Source organism: Mycteria americana, chromosome 8 (assembly GCF_035582795.1).
Source record: "Mycteria americana isolate JAX WOST 10 ecotype Jacksonville Zoo and Gardens chromosome 8, USCA_MyAme_1.0, whole genome shotgun sequence".
Lineage (NCBI taxonomy): Eukaryota > Metazoa > Chordata > Aves > Ciconiiformes > Ciconiidae > Mycteria > Mycteria americana.
In genome coordinates, this window is record NC_134372.1 from 35,408,608 (window position 1) to 35,416,617 (window position 8,010).

The window sequence follows — 8,010 nt, forward strand, 5'->3', positions numbered from 1 at the left end:
GTAAATTATTAATTAGACAAACAGAAATTAATAACTGGCTATATATTATCTCAACTTTAGACAATATTTTTAAAAATTCACTTATGTTTTCATGAAAAAACACATCGGAAGTAAAGCTAAAGTGCTGCAAGCTTTGTCGTAACTTTTAGCACACCACCCACCTTGGGTTTGTTTTTTTTTCCCCCTAAAATATTTATTAGCTATGTTAAACTGTAGAGCTGCTACACTACAAATTCTTTTATTATTGGTATGAACTTTATTGGTGTAAGGGAAGATATGCTAGCCTGTGAACTCTGAATTTGCATCAGTGGAGGAAAAAGACCTAGAATACCTCATAAGCAGTAGAGCAACTGAAAAAGTTCTTCTCTAGTACTAGACTTTCCCATGATTTTTCTCTGGGAATATCATACAATGGCTCCATGCCCGACTCCTACGCCTGCCAAATGGGAATACATTGCTGCAGTAAATGTAGACGTAGGGCTGTCGCACGTTACTGGAGAAGCCCACAGAGCCTGGGGTTTAGCCATGCCTTTCACCTCCCGTCGTGGTGCTCTTGGACCTTGCGTAGGTGCAACGGGTTCTGTGGCTGTGACCGTGCCTGGCACTGCCTCGGAAGGCCCAGGGACCTGCTGGTGTGCCTGGCTGCTTGACTGGGCTCTTGGGGGCTTTTGTGGTGAGAAGGCTCTTGCCTTAGTGACTAAATTACATGCAGATGCTTGTAGTCAGGCAAGAAGGTGAAGGCCCTGGTGCCAGCGAGCAGGGAGGCATGTCTGAAGTGCTGTCTTGACAAGCAATGGCCTTGTATAGCAGGTTGTTTGATAAGTCATCCCCTAACAAGTCAGAAAATGACATCATTGTTCGTCAGCAGTGTTATTCTTTTAATTTTAAATCTTCCTCCCTTTGTGGGACAACCAGCCACCGGCAGAGCAGAGGCAGCCCCCTCCTCCCCCAGATGAGGCAGTGCTGTCGGTGGAGCTTGGGAGAGTTACAGCCGGAGGAAACCTCTCCGCGTGAATTTGGGGGTGCAAAGCCAAGTCTGAAATAAATACCTTATTTCCCTGTAATCAATCGGTGTGCCCCTTGCAGCACTTCAGATAAGGAAAGGGACTGGAGAGCTTCAGATAAGCTCTACGTGTGCTACAGATAACCACGCTGCCTTACTCCTTGCTGTTCAGGCTGGTTTTAAAAGTATCAGGAATTACCCAGCCAGCTATTGTACGGAACACTGTATTCCTGGTCTGAAGAATACTTGGAGTTTTATATACTTAGAGTGGTAGAGAGATAAACTTGTTTTTTTACTGCTAACAATCTTTCCTTATTACCTTCGTCTTCACAGGAGGATATTTTTTGTTTGTTTGTTTGTTTGTTTCATCTATGCCTTATAGCAGTCACATTTTCCTGTGGATAATGTGGTGATTAAATCACAAGCCTGTTTTAGTAAACGAGAAGTATAAAATTAAAAAGACACTGCTTCCAAAATGGCCCAAACAGTGGTTATTACATTCACCTGGAATGCATGGGAATCACATTCAGCTCTGTTTCAATACTTTCAATATTTAATTACTTATACAAAATAGAGAGCTTAAGCAAGAGACTGAAATCTTAACCTTGGAGTGAGTAGCTAAGGGGTTTGGCAATTGGCTGTCATGGGAGAGGTCTGATTTGAACAGAGCAAGAATCTAAAAGTAAGTAAACTGAAAGTAAATCTAAGGTGAGTGGTTTGTTCCTAGTGCCACTGCCTGGTCTGAGCTCTCTCTTGTTCTCTGCTTTTGGATGTCATCTCCGCTGCTCCTGTTCCCCCATCGCACCCTTGGCGGATGGGGGGATCTATGCAGGAACAGAGAATACTTTTTTGTCTTTTCCCTAAGCTGTTTCTCTGGAATTTCACAGTTAAATTGCCATTATTTCTCAAATATCCTAGTCAGAATACACTCAAGCAGGTGCAGGTACGCTTTACCTCAGCACTTGATCTGCAAGTAATCTGGAAATACTTTTCATAAAAGAAATTTAGGATCTAAAAGATCACTTCGGGAATGCCTCTGAGAATTTATGTTGTTATCTTTTAAGTTTCTTTCATATTGTTTTCACCAAAGAAGAGTCAGAGTAGAGCATGGGCCCAGACCTCAAATCTGCTTTCTGGAGAGGGAAAAAAAAAAAAAAGGTGATAAAACTCAGCTCAAGAAAATTAACTTTTGGAGCAATGAAAAAAGTTACTGCATAACTACCACTAATCTAAGACTCAGTTAGAGGAGCAATCAATGCTGTAAGGTGCCTGTTTCTTACTCTAAAATAAAGGAGGGCTGAAATAAGTCTAGCCTCTGTCCTTCAACACGTGAGATTAGATTATACGACATCTGTGTATGTTGTCAGAGCGATAATTCGGTACTACACTGCAGCAGGCTTGCCAGCAGCAGCATGTTATTGTGTGTCAGAGAAGATTATTTTTCCAGTGCAAAGGAATTTTGCCAGCTGGCTGGAGGATTTTTGAGAGTAATGTTTTGCCTCATTTTCTGCTGAAACTGCTTAATGTAGGCTTTTGTTTGCAAGCATAGATTTTGTGGGTAATAGGCAAAACACTGAGGGTTAAAACATAGGAACCGAAATGAAACTGGCAGGTTTTCATGTTTTGTAGGCTGGATATAGCTTCTGTATAGTGCAATTTGAAGGAACATAATGCAATTTTTTTGTTTTGCTTCATCTGGTGAAGGGTCTGGAGCAGAAGTCTTATGAGGAGCAGCTGAGGCAACTGGGATTGTTTAGCCTGGAGAAAAGGAGGCTGAGGGGAGACCTTATTGCTCTCTACAACTACCTGAAAGGAGGTTGTACAGAGGTGGGGGTCGGTCTCTTCTCCTGAGTAACTAGCGATCGGACAAGAGGAAATGGCCTCAAGTTGCGTCAGGAGATGTTTAGGTTGGGTATTAGGAAAAATTTCTTTACTGAAGGGGTTGTCAAGCATTGGAACAGGCTGCCCAGAGAGGCGGTGGAGTCACCATCCCTGGAGGAGTTCAAAAAAGGTGTAGATGTGGCACTTCAGGACATGGTTTTCAGGACTTCAGGATGCTTCCGGGCAGGAGGCATGGAGGTGTTGGGTTGATGGTTGGACTAGATGATCTTAGAGGTCTTTTCCAACCTTAATGTTTCTATGATTCTGCAATCTATTTACTAATAAAGCAAAACCACCGTTTACAGAATTTCTGAGAATGAGAAATTGTTCAACATGCTTGCTTTGAAAGTGTGGTCTGATAAAAAGGGTTTTTTTCAATTTTTTAGTAATAACATAAATCATTGTATGTACCATGCTGATAGCAAGTGGAGTTGAGATATCAATGTTCTGACGTGTTAAATTTTAAAGTGAATACTGTTCTTGATGACCTAGCTATTTTCTAAGAGGAGAGCTGCCTTGCTTTCAAGGATGGATTATAGCTCTTAAAAACTTTCTGGTGTATCTGGAAGTCCACTTTTGAGAGTCATATTTGAACTTGTTAAGGCAGGATAAGGAGTAATAATAGCCAGAAGGTATTGATCAATGCCTACAGGAAGATAAGGAGGGCAAGACTTAGCTTAGCTCATTCTTACACCAGTTAATAGTGGTGTGTTCTCTACTGCTAGAAAGCTAGCAGCACATTCCATCCTATCCTCATTTCTGGTTAGGTGCAAGTGTGGTGATGTGAGAAGGAATTATATAGCCTGCAATTGCTGTTGCAAAGACTGAAAACCTGGGAGTCTGACCTGAGGGCTGAGGAGCTGGCCTAGGGAATGGTCTGTCTGATTCCTGTGAGCTTGACTTTCACCGCAAGCAGAAATAGTGACAGCCCAGGTGTAGGAAGGTTCCTTGGCTGGTGGCTGTGGGCAATCAAATATGCAATTACAGCTCCTGGTGAACTGGCTGATGGAGCTTTATTTTCACTTTCTAATATACCTGTAGCTAGGGTAGCTGCAGCAGTTTAGCTATTATTAACTGCTTCAATACCCAACACCCTAGACTGATCTTGTTAGGCCTCAGAGATCTCCATGCTGCATGGCTACATTGTGGTGGGTGCCTGAGCTAGCAATTCTAAAGCTGCAGATGTGCTCTGTGGGAAAAAGTCAAAATGACACTGACTGTAAATAGAGGTAATCATTGCCATTAAAAGTGAACGTCATGGCCAAAGATATTAGAGCTGTTTCTAGATGCACCTCTGCCTCTGCTAAGGCAGGATCTGCAAAAAATATTGTGCTTAGGCATTTTAGTGCTATGTGGCTCCAAATTGCACTTTTAATAGCATCCCTTTAACTTCAACCTTCCATTTTTATTAAAAAAAGCCTTACCAAAGAGGATAGTTATTCCAAATGGGGATCTTCTAGTAAAAGGCCAAAGCTTCAGCCAGAGCTGCATCTAAAACAATTACAAAATGTGATTGCCCTGGCCCAATTCATGGAAAAAACCAAACCCAAACAAACCCCTGTGACTGAGTAGTCTCAGTTCAGATGACACCTGTTGGTTTTCTTTTTTTTTTTTTTTTTTTTTTAAATTAAAAAGAAAGGGTGGAAAGAAAGGAAGATGGAGAAGGCTAGTAATTTTGGTGGGTTAGAAGACAGCATATAAATTAACCACTGTATTGATCCATTGGGGAAAGAAAAGAGGAAATGGAAATTAATGTATGTGTCGAGTAGATATCATTTCAATGCAGCTCCTAACATCTCTGCCCAAATACTTGTAATATTACAAACGCCTCGGAAGACGAAGCTCACATCACTGAAATGTGTAACAGGCCAGATCTTGGTAGATACTGAGGCAACTCAACAATGCACTTTTCAATGTCATGCGTGCAGGGTAAGAGGCTGGAGGTGTTGGACTTCTCAGTGCTCAGCAGTGAGAGTCTAACTTTCTGAAAAGCTCCTTGACTCGGAGTTCTGTATGCACACAGACAAGCAGATTTCTTAGTTTACTTAGTGAATCGATCATCCAATTCCAGCAGGAATAGTTACCCTTTCCTCCTTTTTACAAATGCTTTTGTCCCTGTGGCTCATACAGAAACATCAGCAGTGTGTTCAGACTAATTTCAGCTTCTTCATCATGCTTGTTTCTAGTTGCCCTTGACTGACGCTCGTGGTTGACTACTGCTCTGTGTAGGTCCACTGGCACGTTTCGTGGTCTGCAGACTGCAGTTTTTGAGTCACTCACACTGGATGATGCACTTCAATTTTCGGTAAGTCTTAACCCGCTCCAGTAAGGCCTTAATCTCAGCAGAAAATTAAAACTTGAAAGCAGCAATATAACAGAAGTACCACTTTACTTGAGAGTCCTCAAAGAGTCTTTCAGATCTTTCCTTCAAAAGCTTATTTTAAAACATGCCTTTTTGTTCAAACACTTTTTCTCCAGGTTTGGTGTGCTTGTTTAATAGTGTGAAACATGTTTGTCACAGGTATTTATCACATTAGCACATCCTTAGTCCTCACAAAGTCACCCTGTGCAGCTATTTTTAAAGTAAATGCTATCCACTGATGTGCCTACTGCAGTTTGGGAGAGAAATACTGCGGGTTAAAGTTCGTGTTTGGCTGGCAGGGTACCTTTTCTCTGAAATGAAGCGGGCTAATGCTCAGTGCTTCTAAAGCTTTCCAACCTCGTTCTTGTTATTCTGAAACAGAAATGAGATCATGACTGGAATATTGGTTACATAATGGTATTTAAATTATAAATAATGTTTCATGACTCTAGGAAGGTATTTCCAATACCTGAGTCTATTTAACTCCTATCTACACCTCTGTCAATGTAGATTTGTGCATACTGCATGTCAAGCTGGCTGTTGTCTTCAGACACTCTTTGCAGCCTGCAAATACTTCTCCTTTTTACTCCACGATGCTATGTTGTAGTGGTGTTGCCTTATTCATCTGTTCAAAGACATCTTTCAGTTTATCCTATTTTCTACACTTTGTAATAGTAGTAGACAATAATTCTTATTGTCATTAGGGCCTGGGAGCAGATTATATAAACGTAGAAATTAGTACGTCAAAGTGCAATGCACTTAGGTAAAAAGGAAGCTCGATGCACTTTTTTTTTTCTGTGTGGGGTGCAAGATCTTGCAGCGCTAGCATCTCCACTTTTCCTGTAGTTACCATTCCTCTATCTAAAAGTTTCTGGATTTTTGGACTTGGTTACTTTGAGACAAGTCCTTCTACAAATACTTCCTAAAATGAGATTCAGGTTCTCTTTTCTCTTCAGGATGTCTCAAACACACTCTAAGTTTGAGCCCATCTGCAATTAATGTTTGCTACTCTTTGTACCAAGTGAATATTCTATATGGGGGACATAATACATCTTCATGCTTCACTTACATACGAACATAGGCAAATTTAGACAGAGGAAGGTAACATGAAAATGTGGGTGATTAACTTAAAGGTGTGATGGTGACATATGACTTGCCTCTTGTTTAAGTTCTCTGAGGGCCTATACCAGTGGTTGTGTAATTCTTTTTGATAATGCTTTTAATGCTGTTCACAGGTCTTGATACTTGTTTACAAACTCATGTTCGTGCATCGCTGGGTTTCACGACTACCTCACAACTATAGCTTTTGTATTATGTTACTCTTTTTGGAATTCCAAAAGTCTGTCTCATGTTCATAGTGATACAAGACACAGAAAGCAAGATAGAACATGCAGAAAAAGAATAAGGTATTGCAAGACTGGATCTTGAATTACCAAGCAGCGTAGGAGAGTGTGCCATCCTTTCCCTGGTTCTGGGTGTCAGTATTTGACTCTGGGGCAGAGAGAACTCCTGATTATTTTTGTCCTTTTTTTTAAGCACATGAGGATCTTTTCCTTTCTAGACGTGTTTGAAATGTAGGGATAAAAAGCAAGAACCTTTTGGCCTTAAACTGGGATGACAGGAGGTGTGAAAGCATTTGTCTTTCTTGCATCTCACTGCTTTTTGGTCTTTTAAAGTCCTTCCTTTGAGCTACCTGATTAAGTGGAAACACACTGTAAAACACACGACTGCCTCATGTATATACTGTGCAAATATGTCTGTCTTATATTCCATTGCCATTCTTGGGGGGTTTCATAGACAATCATGTTTTTCTTTTTGGTATTGTATCCTGTAGTAATAGATTCCTTTTCAGTTGTGAAGCTTTGCGTTTTCTTTTGGATATGAAGAAGCAAGCCTGAAATTGTCTCGTGGCAGGTAGATGCTTGATGATTTTAATTAGCATAATCAAATTCAGAGAGAGCAGCTGAATTAACCAGATTTAGGTTGTTATTTCAGTATGTAACACCCATACACGGACATTCCATTAGGATAATTTTTATTCTGTCTCTTTGGCCATGTACACCAGTCTTACTCTTGCTGTTTGCTGAATAGTAGTTAAGTGATACAGTAAATTAATCTCTTTGACTTTTAAAATTGAAATTTCTTTCAAATCAATAAAGAATTTGCCATAAAACCCCACACAGATGAACATTGATTTTGTTTCTTCCCATTAGGTATATGAAGTACTTGTATTTTTATTCCTAATGACAAATCAATTATTTCAACATTTCAATGCAAGGTAACTTGCATCATTCCTACTGTTTGAGGATGTTACTTTCCTGTTTTCAATTTAAACATCATCTGTGTTTACCTTCCTTCACTGACTAAGAGTAATTTGAACAAACCAATAATTATTTTGTTAGCGCCGTAGAGAGTTTTCTTTGTCTGTATCGCTATATTAGTGGGAAGACTCGTCTAAGACTACTCTAATGTTATGGGGAAATTATAGTAAAGGCATAGAGGAAATTATCTTTCACTCTGATAGATGTATGTTTAGTACATAAAATGCTGTGATAGGAAACTTGATGAGACCAATAATGTGTATAAGGGCCCTTTGTTATGGTGAAATTCACCATTTATCTTCCTAACCTAATTCCAGAAATAGCTAATGTGGAAAGCATTCTCACAATCCACCTTGCATTATGTTTCATGTGATATTTGGATTCTTCTTAGAATATAATTTCATTATAGGTTGGATAGCCAGCTTAATTTCGGCTGTATCTCG